This window comes from Bos mutus, chromosome 5 (assembly GCF_027580195.1).
Source record: "Bos mutus isolate GX-2022 chromosome 5, NWIPB_WYAK_1.1, whole genome shotgun sequence".
Taxonomy (NCBI): Eukaryota; Metazoa; Chordata; class Mammalia; order Artiodactyla; family Bovidae; genus Bos; species Bos mutus.
Window position 1 is genome coordinate 33,817,773 of NC_091621.1, and position 15,474 is coordinate 33,833,246.

Here is a 15,474-nt window from a genome sequence, read left to right on the forward strand (position 1 = left end):
CTTCCTGCTGGCAGAGGCTGATTGAAGGGGAAACTGGATCTTGTTCTAATGGGTGGGGCCATGCACAGTAAATCTTTAATTCAATTTTCTGTGATGGGCATGGCTGTGTTCCCTGTTGTTTGAGACCAAATTATAGTGGAGGTAATGAAGATAATGGCGACCTCCTTCAAAAGGTCCTATGCACACACTGCCGCACTCAGTGCCTCTGAACCTGCAGCAGGCCACTGACGACCCACACCTCCACCAGCGACTCATGGACACTAACTCACAGGCAAGTCTGGGTCAGTTGATCCTGGTGTGCACCTGGTTTTGTTTGTGCCCTCCAAGAGTCTGTTTCCCTAGTCCTGTGTAAGTTCTGGTGGCTCTGTAGTGGGATTAAATGTGACCTCCTCCAAGAGGGCTTATGCCACGCCCAGGTCTGCTGCACCCAGAGCCCCTGCCCCCATGGCAGGCCACTGCTGAACCATACCGCTGCAGGAGACACTCAAACATTCAAAGGCAGGTCTGGCTCAGTCTCTGTGAGGTCTCCTGGTGCACAAGGTTTGTTTGGTCCCCCTAAACATCTCTGGTGGGTAAGGGGTTTGATTCTAAATGCAATTTTGCCCCTCCTATCATCTTGCTGGGGCTTCTCCTTTGCCCTTGGATGTGGGGTACCTTTTTTTGGTGGGCTCCAACATTCTCCTATCGATGATTGTTCAGCAGCAAGTTGTAATTTTGGAGTTCCCACAGGAGAAGATAAGCGCACGTCCTTCTACTCTGCCATCTTGGCACAAATAACAAAAATTGATCAGAAAGGTGTAGGAATTGCTCAAGGTGTTGTTAGGAGGCTGAAAGTCATACTTGGCATAGAATTATTAAAAGTGGCTTGTATTCTGATGTTTCACATGTCTCAATATTGCAATGAAAACTCTGCAAAAAGCAGAAAACAATACAGTACTCAGTTTCCAGTTCCTCCATTAAATAGTACACCTGCATTCGTTTTTCTTGTGGATTGAAATTTACAATCTATTTAGAGGGATGAAGTTCTCAGACATAAAATGTTAATGCAAAGTACTTCACATAGGTACAAGAGGTTAAGTGCTGAATGTGTGGCACATACTACAAGTTGAGAGAAGGAAAATGCTGTGAGGTACCCAGTGAGGTTCACGGACAATATAGGACCTAAGCTGTGCCTGGAGAGATGAATATAATTTGCATTGATAAAGTGATGTCAGAAGGATTTTTCAAAAGGAAGAGGCATCATGAGCCAATGTGCAAGTATGGCAATCCAGGCAACCATGGTCTACCTAGCTGCCAGGGGATTCACATGAGGGAACCATGGGACATAAATGTGCAGAAAGAGTTCAAGGTCAGATTTCAGCAGCCATGACAAAACATCCAAAGGAATTTGCATCTGATCAAACAAATAATAAGAAACCATTAGGGGTTTTGCACAATGGTTTTTGAGATGGTTGTCAAAGCATGAGAGAGAAAGAAGCATTTAGAAAAGGAAAGAAAGCATCTATTTTCCAAGACAGCAAAAGAATCGGACTTCAGAAGTGGCTGGCCAAAGTATTTAAATTTAAAAGCTGCAGAATTACCCAGGTTACCAAGTTTACATAATTCTGTCCATCAAGGAAAAACAGCAGTTTTCTCATAAGATTATCACATTCAAATGGTCATGATGTATCTTCAGACACCAACATGGCAAATAACAGGTATAAAATGATTTTCAGGAAATATTCAAGGTTTTGCTCTGCATGGGCCAAACCCAGTCAAGGTGGCCTCGTTATTTTTGGTATACGTCAGAGGGTTACATGTTTTCTCTGACTGTCACATATGAATTGCTTAAGCATATTAGAAAGAGGGCAAAATGTCACTCTTAGCTTCTACAGGATCAACCCAGAATTTGAAGCCAATAAACTTGACACGTGTTCAGTCAGGTTGTTGAGATGAGCAGATGTCTCTGTAGATCTGAGCTGCTTGTGTTTTCCAGCTTCACCACAAAGAAACTGAGGCAGAAGTGTCACTGACAGGCTCCATAACATATCCCACTGGGCCGCGGTATGCAGTTGACAGCATGGCTGTCTGTTCCACTTCCCCAGCCCTTCTGATTAGGCTGTTGATTCATTTCACTTCTCATTCAGTAATAACTACCAGTGAATTAATTCAAGTGTGGGTGTTTTGGAGTTGCTATCAACAAGACAAATGATACAAGCTTCACCAGCAGGGCCCATAATTCAATTATTCTTAATTAGGCAGTGCTAATCTGAGGAGGAGCCGTCCTACAAGATCCCAGATGCCTCCCTGGATATATCAGCATTATTGTCAGAGCATCTGCCTCCTTTATTGCTCATTCCAAAACATATGATTTACTTCTTATTATATTGTGGGGTTTTCCCCCTTGAACCTGGAATGTGCAATTGGTGTCTTATTATTACATTTTTCATCCAGCCACAGAAGGAGCAATGTGAGGTTACAAATATGCCTCGGTGGTGTCATACCAATTCAGCCATTAAGAGAGTCCCATTATTTCTGCCTGGCTCCATCTGCTCCTGTGCTGATGGGAGGAATCTCTTTTTAAAATCTTGACTGTATTCATTTGGTCTTTACTACACAATGGACTATTGTTCAATAACTAAGTATTAAAAATACAATAATTCTATATAGTATATTGTATAAAGCAGAGAATTTTTTCCATACCTGTTATTCAAAGTTGCAGATTCAGACCTTCTCGGGTCTTCATTTGTGTCACACAATGACTTTTTTCTAACAGAGTGTTGACTTGGATTTTTCTGTTATCTTGACATTGCTGTTAATTTAGTCGCTCTTTGTACTGATCTGACATACACAGCATTCAGTGCCAAAATAGACACACAGCTCCACAACTCTGCAGTTGAGTTGTGTCTGTAGACATATTTATAAAACTGCATTAGGGCAGTGGGAGTTGGTAGTGGGGGTCAGAGGTGAAGAAAGAATAAATTACAGATGTTTGGGACTTGGAAGTAGAAAGGGGTTCTCAAAATGCACCAAATAAAATGACCTTTTTTGATGCTTTTCCTTATACAAAATGCTTTTACTATTTTGTGAAATTATGATAAACATGATTAAGTTTGGTTCAGTAGCTCAGTCGTGTCTGACTCTTTGTGACCCCATGGCTGTAGAGGACTGAGAATACTTCAAAGATGTTTTGCTCAACAATTGACATCTTAATCATTTCATTTTTAAAAACTAAATTATAAATTAATATGATGTAAATTGAAATACAAATAAAACTTTCCCTTTAAAAGTAATTTCTGAGTGGAAAGCTTGTCCTTCGAGTTTTTGTCTTCTCCCCACTGATGGCAGTTTTCCCCTCAGCTGGTTTGATGTCATTTTATTGAGAAGCACTGTGTTCTCTAACAGGGTGGTAACCCTGAGGCAGAAGGAACCCTCTACCCAGACTGGATTCTGCAATGAGAAGTGTGTCAACCACTAGCACCTTTATGGCGTGTGTGTGGTAGAACACATATACCGTTAAATTTAACATCTCATCCATGTTTAAGTGGACAGTTCAGTAGTGCCAAATACATTCACACTGCTCTGCAACCCATGACCAGAATTCTCCTCACCTTTTAAATCTGAAACTCTCTACCCATTAAACTGTAACTCCCATTCCGTCCTACCCCATCCTCTGGCATTTATGCCCTTTTAAGAAACCCCTGTTTCGTTTCCTTTCAGTGCTGCCTGTTTGATGGTCCCCACCAGTTTTCTGCTTCCAGGAATTAAAGGCGTTGGCTCTGCCAGCTTCCGCTCTCTGCCCAAGCAGCCCTCTTAGCTTTGTCGCACTCATCTCCATGCTTCTCCTCATCACTCCTCTCCTACTCAGTGCTCCCCGTTTCCTCCTTAGCATCCATAGTGGCTGGAACAGCTCTTCCTTCTCCCCAGATTTATTTTCTTTTAGACTGACTCTGAGTTGACATTTTAAACACAAGTTTAAAACTTTTCTGAAGGCTGTGTTTGCTGAGTAGCAGTAGTAGCAGGGGTGTAGGCGGCTATAGCAAAGCAAAACAGAGACTGAGGAGACAATGAAAAGATGGCTGCCTAGAGCACCTGGACCAGAATTCATTCCTAAAAACCACTTTCTTGGCCATTCTCCCATTAAGAGTCTTTAACCTTCCCTTTTCAACCATAGCTCTGTACTTCCACCCCGCCCCCCACACACACCTTAGCCACTGATACTCCATCTTGTAGCCCACTGTTTACAAACAGCACTGCATAGACGTGTCCGGAGAGATAGGAGGTGGGGGAAAGACCTCTGTGAACACAAATTTAGACAACACTGTGTACTCTTTTCCCCTCTTGGAAATTCCCAATGTTCATTTGAATAATAAAAGCTCTGACAAGTGCTGTAATGAAGAAGTCAATGTAATTTCATCTAAAATGTTGTTCAGTTGCTCAGGAGTGTCTGACTCTTTGCAGCCCCCATGGACTGCAGCACGCCAGGCTTCCCGGTCCTTCACTGTCTACCAGAGTTGGCTCAAACCCATGTTCATTGAATCGGTGACGCCATCCAACCATCTCATCTTCTGTTGCCCCCTTCTCCTCTTGTCCTCAATCTTTCCCAGGATCAGGGTGTTTTCCAGTGAGTCAGCTCTTTGCATAGGTGGCCAAGTATTGGAGCTTCAGCTTAAACATCAGCCCTTCCAATGGGTATTCAGGATTGATTTTCTTTAGGATTGACTATTTTGATTTCCTTGCTGTCCAAGTGACTCCCAAGAGTCGTCTCCAGCGCCACAATTCAAAAGCATCAATTCTTCAGTGCTTTATGGTCCAACTCTCACATCCATTCATGACTACTGGAAAAAACGTAGCTTTAACTGTACAGAACTTGGTCGGCAAAGTGATGTCTCTGCTTTTTAATATGTTGTCTATGTTTGTCATAGCTTTTCTTCCAAGGAGCAAGCACTTTTTAATTTCATGGTTGCAGTCACTGTCCACAGTGATTTTGGAACCCAGGAAAATAAAATCTGCCACTGTTTCCATTTTTTTCCCATCTATTTGTCATAAAGTGATGGGACCAAATGTCTAAAATAGCCTTTTCCAAATTACTTGACTATGTACCTCATAACATGATGGTGAAAAACACAGGTTTTTGGAGTCATGAAGCTCTAGATTCCAGGACTAACTTTTCTATTTACAAGTTTCACCAAGTTACTTACCCTCTCTGGGCTTTGGTTTCAACATCTGTGCAACAGGTTAAATAACATCTACATTTGTAAGGAAGAAAGGGGAATCCTATAAACTCAATTTCCATGATGACATGGATTCAAACTATTTTGAGTCCATAGATTTAACCTAAATATAATAGTAATAGCAAAAAAAAAAAAAAAGTCAGGATCAAAAACTAAAAGAAGCTAATGAAATGTTCCAGATTAAAAGAGGCTAAAGAACCATGACAGTGTCACACAATGTATGTGCATGGATTAAATCTTGAACCAGGAAAAAAAAAAAAAAAGCTATAAAAGACATTATTGGGATGATTGATAAAATTTGAATACAGGCTGTATTTTAAACAAACAGAATTGTATACTTGTTAAATTTCTGTTTATTTATTTATTTTCTTTGGGCTGTGTTGAGTCTTCACTGCTGCATGGGCTTTTCTCTAGCTGTGGTGCTCGGGCTTCTCACTGTGGCGGTTTCTCTTGTTGTGGAGAACAGGTGCTAGGTCTCTCAGGTTTCGGTGGTTGCAGTGCATGGCTCTAGAGCACAGGCTCAGAAGTTGTGGTGCACAGGCTTAGCTGCTCCACGGCATGCGGGATCTTCCTGGATCAGGGATTGAACCCATGTCTCCTGCATTGGCAGGTGGATTCTTTACCACTGAACCCCCAGGAAAGCCCGAAATTTCTCGATTTAAATTATTGTACCATGGTTATAAAAGAGAATGTCCTTATGCCTAGGAAACACACACTGAAGTAGTTAGGGGAAAGGAGGCATAATATGTCCAACTTACTCTCTAATGGTTGAGGGAAGCCTCAGAATGCAACAGGGGAGGTGGAAATGATAAAACAAACGAGGCAAAAGAATTAAGAATATACAGGAGTTCCTGGTGCTATTCTTGTAATTTTCTAGTTTGAAGTGAATGAAAATGAAAACGTACCTAAAATTCATGATAACATATATAATGGTTAGCTCAGGGCTCATCTTCTCAAAAACACCTTTGTGTATCTCCCACTGGCCCCTCCAGTTTGGCCTCCACCACCCTTCTTGCCCCAGTTTGATCTCTGGGGATCTATCTTTGAGGCCTCCATCAGTGGACTCTGTGCTTTCTGGTTTTCACCTGGATTTGCCCAGCAGGAGATGTTCTCTGGGTTCTGGCAACCCTACCTCCCTGCTCTGCCCCTTTGGACTTAGAAGTGATAATAGTTCCCCAGTGTTATGAGCCCTGGATATTCCAACAGTTTGTGTTGTTTTCCCTAAACCTTGACCCCACATTGGTAACTTGTTTCTCCATGTATTTCTGCTCAGTTACCCAATTTGAACATGCTTCATTATACTCCCTAGACACTAGAGATAACAAGATGGTTGAACATGAACCATGAGTTCCAAGTGCTTACAATCCAAAGTAAAAAATTGAATGCAGCTAAATAAAATGCACTGTGATACCCTCAATCATAACCTGAATTACTCAGGCACCTTTCCTAAACCCTCTCTTGCCCGGCCCTGTGGTTTGGAGATTAATCTTGCCTAAATGTTCTCCAGCTGTATTTGAGCCATCCCCAAAGTGGGCCACCTTACAGACACCAGGAGCAGGGTCTTCAATCTCTTCTGCTCTGGCCTCCTCGTGTCCACGTGCCACTGTGTTTGATGACAGTGACACATGTATGATCACCTGCCGAGACCAGTTAATGTGGTTTTCATTCATTTCTCAGAGGAATGATCTTCCCTGTAAATGGTGGCACTAGTGGTAAAGAACCCACCTTTCAATGCAAGAGATATAAGAGACGTGAGTTCCGTTCCTGGGAAGATCCCCTGGAGGAGGGCACGGCAACCTACTCCAGTGTTCTTACCTGGAGAATCCCATGGATAGAGGAGCCTCTGAGGGCTACAGTCCATTGAGTTGAAAAAGAGTCGGACACAACTGAAACAACTTAGCACACACACACAAATCAGAGAAAATGTAGTCAGTGTTAATAGAAATTACTAAAAGTCTTGGAATATTATAACTTAACACCTACCACTCTGCTCTGGAATGTCCTGGTGTTCTTCATCTAATTCACTCACTGCTTCAGTCAGTCACCAGAAGCAACCCCGCCTAAACTTCCAGTGTGAAACAACTGAGAAGATTAACAGATCAAATAAATCTTTAAAATGATGGGAAACTAAACAGCCATTAAAGATTAAAGATATGCTAAAGAGCTATATAGACAATAGTGTTTACAATGATTGAAGTAAGAAAAATAGGTTACAGAACCCCTTGTAGAGTATGAATTCATATACATACACGTATATACATATATATGTGTGTGTGTGTATGAATTCATACTTCCTGGTGGCTCAGACAGTAAAGCGTCTGTCTACAATGTGGGAGACCTGGGTTCTATCTCTGGGTCGGGAAGTTCCCTGGAGAAGGAAATGGCAACCCACTCCAGTACTCTTGCCTAGAAAATCCCATGGACGGAGGAGCCTGGTGTCCATGGGGTCGCAAAGAGTCGGGCACGACTGAGCAACTTCACTTTCACTATATGAACATGTATGTACTTACACACACACTATAGTCAAATTTGTTAACCTAGGAACCGTTTCCCAGAAGCCCCTTCCCTGTCTGGGTCTGAGCTGGAGTCAGCAGCCACATTCTGAAGGAATTTCCAGTGAGATATAGTCAGACAGACCCAGATTTACCTGGCAGCTTCCAACTTGTTCTAACTCTTCTCATTCCATGTCCATCTCTTCTGCTGCTGCCACAGCAACCCCCATCCCAGCCCACCTCACAGAGGCAAAAGCTTCCCACAGACCTCACCACAAGTCTTGGCTTTTTGTGAGATGTAGTAGGGCTTCTCAGATTTCCTGCAAGCTTCAACTTATCCACCCACACCACTGCTTCCAGAGAAGGGCTACTAGCTCTTTCTCAATCCTCAAACTCCCTCTTCTGGACTTTCATTTCTCCAGCACCCCCCACAATTGGCTAGAGTCTAATTATTATAATTAACCCCTCTTCTGTAACATCCATGGGGACTCTGTTTCCCTGACTGTACCCCGACAGAAACAACACTTCAACGTGTGAAGGAAAATACCTGAAAAGATACATACCAAATGGAAACCCTCATTATATCTGTATGTTAGGCTTTTTAAACTTATTATATACTATCGGTTCCCATAAACTATGTTTCCCATGCTGTACAATATATCCTTGTAGCTTATTTTATACATGGTAATAATCCCCTTCTCATGTATTACTCCTCTCACTTTCTTCTCCCTGCTGCTAACCATTATTTGTTCTTTATGAGTTTGTTTCTGTTTTGTTATATTCATCCATTTGCTTCACTTTTTAGATTCCATATGTAAGTGAAAACATATAGTAAATACTATATGTTTCTCTGTTTGACTTACTTCACTAAGCATAATACTTTCCAGGTTCATTTACATATATTATACATATAAAACATCTTTATCCATTCATCTGTTGATGGACATTGTTTTGCTTCCATACTTTGGCTAATGCTGCTATGAACACAGGGGTGCATGTATCTTTTCAAATTAGTGTTTTTGTTTTTTCCAGATATATACGCAGGAGTAGAACTGCTCTATCATATGGTAGTTCTGTTTTTAATTTTTTTGAGGAACCTCCATAGTGTTTTCCACAGCTGCTGCACCAAGTTACATTCCCACCAACTGTGCACAAGGGTTCCCTTTTCTCCATATCTTTGCCAGGAATTGTTATATGTGGTCTTTTTGATGATAGTCATTCTGACAGGCATGAGATGATAACTCATTGTAGTTTTGATTGACATTTCTCTGATGATTAGCAGTGTTAAGCATCTTTTTATGTGCCTGCTGGCCATCTGGATGTCTTCTTTGAAAAAATGTCTATTCAGGTCTTCTGCCCATTTTTTAACTGATTTGTTTTTTGATATTCAGTTGTATAAGTTGATTATATATTTTGGATATTAACCACTTATTGGTCGCAACACTTACAAATATTTGCTCCCATTTATTAGGTTGTCTTTTAGTTTTGTCAATGGTTTTCTTTCTTTCTTTCTTGGTTGAGTTGTGTGGCTTGTGGGATCTTAGTTCCCTGGCCAGGAATTGAATCTAGGGCCACAGCAGTGAAGGGCCAAGCTCTAATCATTGGACCACCAGCGAATTCCCTATCAATGACTTTCTTTGCTGTGAAAAATCTTTTAAGTTTAATTAGATCCCATTTGTTTTTGCCTTAGAAGACAAATCCATGAAAGTATTGCTATGGTTTATGTCAGAGTGTTCTGCTGATGTTTTCCTCTAGGAGTTTTATGGTTTCTGCTCTTACATTTAGCTCTTTAATCCGTTTTGGGCTTATTTTTGTATGTGGTATGAGAAAATGGTCTAATTTCATTCTTTTACAAGTAGCTGTCTCATTTTCCCATCATTACATTAAGAATGTCTTTTCTCCATTGTACAGTTTTATCTCCTTTGTCATAGATTAATTGGCCATAGGTGCAAGGGTCTATTTCTTAGCTCTCTATTCTGTTTCATTGATCCATGATCTATGTTTTGTGCCAGTACCATACTGTTTTGATGACTATATCTTTGTAGTATAGTCTAAAGTCACAGGGTGTGATTAGCTTCAGCTTTGTTCTTTTTCTCAAGATTGCTTTGGTAATTAGGGGTCTTTTGTGGTTCTATATAAATTTTAAGATTATTTGTCCTATTTCTATGAAAATGTCATGGCTATTTTGATAGGAATTGCATCAAATCTGCATTGCTTTGAGCAGTATGGACATATTAACAATATTCTTATAGTTCATGAATGTATGTTTTTGTTTGTGTCATCTTCACTTCCTGTCATCAGTGTCTATAGTTCTCCATATAAAGGCCTTTTACCTCCTTAGTTCCATTTTTTCTAAATGTTCTAGTCTTTTTGATGTGATGATAAATGGGATTTACTCAATTTCTCTCTGACCATTTGTTGTTATTGTATAGAAATGCAACAGATTTCTGTATATTAATTTGATATTGTGCAACTTCATGAAATTTGTTGATGAGTTCTGGTAGTTTTTTGTTGAGTTCTTTAGAATTTTCATGTCCAGTATCACGTCATCTGCGTACAGTATCGTGTCATCTGCAAACAGTGACAGTTTTACTTATTCCTTTCCAATTTGGATTCCTCATTTCTTTTTATTGTCTGACTACTGTGGCTAGGACATCCAATACTGTGTTTTGTTATTGTTGTTCCCTGAGGTAAGCTTGTATTACTATAAACTTCCCTCTTAGAACTGATTTTGCTGCATCCCAGAGATTTTGGATCATTGTGCTTCCATTTCCATTTGTCTCCACATATTTTTTACTCCCTCTTTGATTTTCAGTGATTCATAGTTGTTTCGTAGCATATTGTTTGGCCTCCACATGTTTGTGTCTTTTGTAGTTTTTTCCTTGTACTTGATTTCTAGTCACATAACATTTTGGTTAGAAAAGATGCTTGAGATGGTTTGGATTTTCTTAAATTTACTGTTTTGGCACTTAGTAACAAGCCATTTTTAATCACTTGTTATACAAGAACTCTAACAGGAATGAATAGGACTCAGACTAGCTGGCATCAATATCAGAATCTTCTCTTCGATATTTAGCCAGAAGTACTCAGTTTATTCCCTGAGGCAGTTAAAGCATCTCTGATATATTATGGGTTTTTTTTAAAGGAGAGAGAATAATTATAAAATTTCAGACTTTTGATCACCTTCACATTTCTTCACTGATTCTTTTCTCACTCTGGAAAGATTCATATAGAAGCTTTAATTTTACAGAGGGAGAGACTGACAGAGAGGGCAAATTAGAGTAAATTTAAAAATTTAAAGTTTAAATATAATGTTTTTCTAAAACTATCACAAATAAGGATCAGTGATATCTGGAATATATACAAATTCTGTATCGATTTGTAGGTCTTGGGTGAGAAGGTTTTCTGCTGTTGTTTGCTTTTGCAGGGTAGGTTTTTTTTTTTTACAGAATGAGTGGTCACATGTTTGGAATACTTTATATAAATATAAATTAATTTCACAGATGATATTTTGGTATTAAAAAGTTGGCAAATTTTCAACAAATTTGACAATTGTTTAAAAATGAACATTTTATCCAATGAGTCTCTATGGTACAGTATATAATTACAGAGCTGTGGATATGATGCTAAGCTATCAAAAGGATAAGTATGGGGTGAATTTGATTCTTGGAGCATGAGGGTAATGAAAAGCACTTTACTCTAATAAACTACCCTCCCTCACATGACCTAAAGTGGTATTAACATAAAAACCAACAGAAAGTCCTTTTAAAGAGAAATTTAAATGATTCATTCAGTAGCTAACTACATATTCCCCAAGGATAATATAGTAGTAGAAAAAGGAAGAACCACAATAACAACAAAGCAAAAGGATGCATATTAGTTGTTCTGAGGCTAAGAATAAGAGCACTGAGGAACTTCCAGTTCAAGATGGCATAGTAGAAGGACATGCGCTTATCTCCTCCTGCGAGAGCACCAAAATCACAACTAGCTATTGAACAGCCATCAGCAGAACGCTGGAACCTACCAAAAAAGATACCCGTGTCCAAAGATAAAGAAGAAGCCATAGCAAGACGGTAGAAGGGACACAATCACAATAAAATCAAATCTCATACCCACCGGTGGGTGACCCACAAACTGGAGAACAATAATATCAAAGAAGTTCCCCCAATGCTGTGAAGACTTGGAACACCACATCAGGCTTCCCACCTGGGGACTGACAAAGGGACTGGGAATCCACAGAGAATCTGACTTTTAAGGCCAGTGGGATTTGATTATAAGACTTCCACAGGACTGGGGGAAACAGAGACTCCAGTCTTGGAGGGCACAAACAAAACCTTGCCAACACCAAGACTCAAAGGAAAAGAGCAGTGCCTCCACAGGAAACTGAACCAAAACCACCTGCTAGTATTGGAGGGTCTCCTGTGGAGGCCACAGGAATGGGGGCACTGGCAGCAGCAGTCCTGGAAAGGCCCCTTGGCATAAGCCCTCTTGGAGGTTGTCATTAATTCTACCATAGACTTGAAGGCTGGGTCACCTCAGGCCAAAAACTACCAGAGAGGGAGCACAAACCCATCAATCAGCAGATAACTGCACTAAAGCTTTACTGAGCAAGGGCCTGCCCACCAGGGCAAGACCCAGTTTTTCCCACCACCAGTTCCTCCCATCAGGAAGCTTACACAAGCCTCTGAGCCTCCTCCATCAGAGGGCAGACTGAAGAAGCAAGAAAAACCAAAATCCCACAGCAACTAAAACAAAAACATTACAGAAAGTCAATCAATGAAAAAGCATAAAGCTATGTCCCAGATGAAGGGACAAGATAAAATCACATATAACAACTAAATGAAGTGGAGATAGGCAACCTTCCAGAAAAAGAATTCAGAATGATGATAGTGAAGATGATTCAGGATCTCAGAAAAAGAATAGAGGCAAAGATTGAGAAGATGCAAGAAATGTTTTCCAAAGACCTAGAAGAACTAAAGAACAAAGAAACAGAGATGAATAATACACTAGAAGGAATCCGTAGCAGAATAACTGAGGCAGAAGAACGGATAAATGACTGGGAGGACAGAATGGTGGAAACCACTACCACAGAACAGAATATAGAAAAAAGAATGAGAACAAATGAATACAGCCTAAGAGATCAGGGAGAACATTAAATGCAGCAAAATCTGCATTATAGGGGTCCCAGAAGAAGAAGAGACAAAGGACCTGAGAAAATATTTGAAGAGATAACTTCAAAGAGATAACTGAAGCTGAAAATTTCCCTAACATGGGAAAGGAAATAATCAAGTTCAGGAAGCACAGAGAGCCCCAGGTAGGATAAACCCAAGGAGGAACACACCAAGACACATAAAAAAAACTGATGAAAATTAAAGACAGATAAAATATTAAAAGAAACAGGGAAAAAGACAAATAACATACTCCCATCAGGCTATCAGCTGATTTCTCAACAGAAACTCTACAAGCCAGAAGGGAATGGCATAATATATTTAAAGTGATGAAAGGGAAGAAACTACAACCAAGAACATTCTACCAAGCAAGACTCCTCTTCAGAGTTGATGGAGAAATCAAAAGCTTTCCAGGCAAGCAAAAGTTCAGAGAATTCAGCACCACCAAACCAGCTTTACAACAAATGCTAAAGGAACTCCTCTGGGCAGGAAAGTAAAGAAGAAAAAGACCTACTACAGAAAATAAATCAAAACAATTAAGAAAACAGTAATAGGATTATACATATTGATAATTACCTTAAACGTAAATGGATTAAATGCTTCAACCAAAAGACATAGACTGGGTGGATGAAAACGTGCATGTATGCACTTCCATTTACCACATCACTCTGCTTGATCCAAATTGTATGTAATTATTTTATATTGTTAGGTTAATCATGTTTCCATTATGACTTGCAATTGTAATTATCTTTTATTTTGGTCTGGCTATTGATTGTAAAAACTGATAAACATCTTTTACTATTGTGATTATTTAACTATTACTCACTTAATACCATTGCATCATGATTGGTCAACAGAAAAATAAAAGAATTCTATATCACCAAAATTACCATTTAATAGAAAATCCTATAATCACTTTTTAAAATCCAGGTGTATATCAGAATTATCTTGGAATTTTTTGAAAAATACAAATGCCCAGGTATTGCTTTTATTCACCAGAGATCCAGATATGTTTCTAATGAGCAGCATGTTTAAAAACAACTGGAGTATATTAGGATCTTTTACTTTTGTCTAGTTTGATTCACTTTTTCTACTTCATATTCCGTGCTCCCATTTCATTTACTTTATGTTTTTCAATTTCTCCATCTCCTTTTTTTTCTGATGTTCTTTCTCAAGCCTTTATCAAGCACAGTAGAAAAGCTTTGGTATACATACATATAAATATGTATAATATATTGGAGAAGGCAATGGCATCCCACTCCAGTATAATATATATGTTTTAGAAAACTTATGAATTTTTGCCTAAAAAACTTATGACATTTTGATTTCACTTGTTTGACTTAGTATGAATAGAATGTTAGATTTCTAATTTAAAAAAACAGATATGCAAGAAGCAACAAAGGTTCACTGTATAGCATAAGGAATTATACTCAATATCTTGTAATAACCTATAATGGAAAATAATTTTAAAAAATAATTTATGTGTATATGTGTAAATGAATCACACAAAAAATAATTCTTTTTGAAATTTAGTAATGTTTATCTTTTTGTCAGTTTTTCTAAATGTCTAATCACAACGTGATACAAAGTTTTAAATATATTTGTGTAGGACACAAGATTAATACAAATGAATTAAATATAAATCTATTATATTTAAATTATTGATATAATTCAAGATGCTCCTATTCTTATTTTTCTCCACTTGATAAAATATTCTCAGAGAAATGTTGGTATGTCTCACTATGACTATATATTTTTTTCTTTTCTCTTATATTTCTTCTGCTTTTTGCTTTATGTATCTTTCCTTTGTTGTTCAGTGTCTAACGGTTTATGGTTTCTATTTTCTTTGTGAATTGTACCTTTTATCATTAAAAATACTCATCTTTGTTTCATTTATAACAAATAAATTAAAGAAAATAAAAACAATGCTAAAAAAAAAAGAATAAGAGCATTGAAGTCTGCTTTTGCCACTTAAAAGTTGTTTTGCCTTAGGCCAGTAACACACCATGCCTCTCATTTGCTCCACTTAAAAAATGCAGATAGTACTATCTCACTCCTACAACTGTCATAAAGATTTCATGAGATAATAAATATAAAGCAAAGAGCATCATACTTAGTGCTCTATCTCAGAAAAAGCTTAGCTCCTTTAATAAACTCTTGTGCGGGTGGAATAAGGAGCTTTCTGAAAGAAGACAGAGCTTAAAACACCCAGAGTTTAGCTAAATGAGTCTTTCACATGTAATTAGGGCCATTAGAAATGTATAAAGTTAGAAGCATAGACAGAAAAGAAAATCAAAACTCTTCATGCTGGAGTTTCAAGAACAAAACTCTTCATTCAGGCTTTCCTGGTGGCTCAATGGTAAATAATCCACCTGCCAGTGCAGGAGACAGAGGTTCAATCCCTGATCCGGAAGGATCCTATGATGCACGGCAACTAAGCCCATGCACTGCAAGGACTGAGCCTGCGCTCTAGGGCCCAAGTCCCACAACTACTGAGTTCACATGCCACAAATACTGAAGCCCGCTCGCCCTAGCGCCTGCGCTCTGCAACAAGAGAAGCCACTGCAATTAGAAGCCCATACACCACAACTAGAGTAGCCC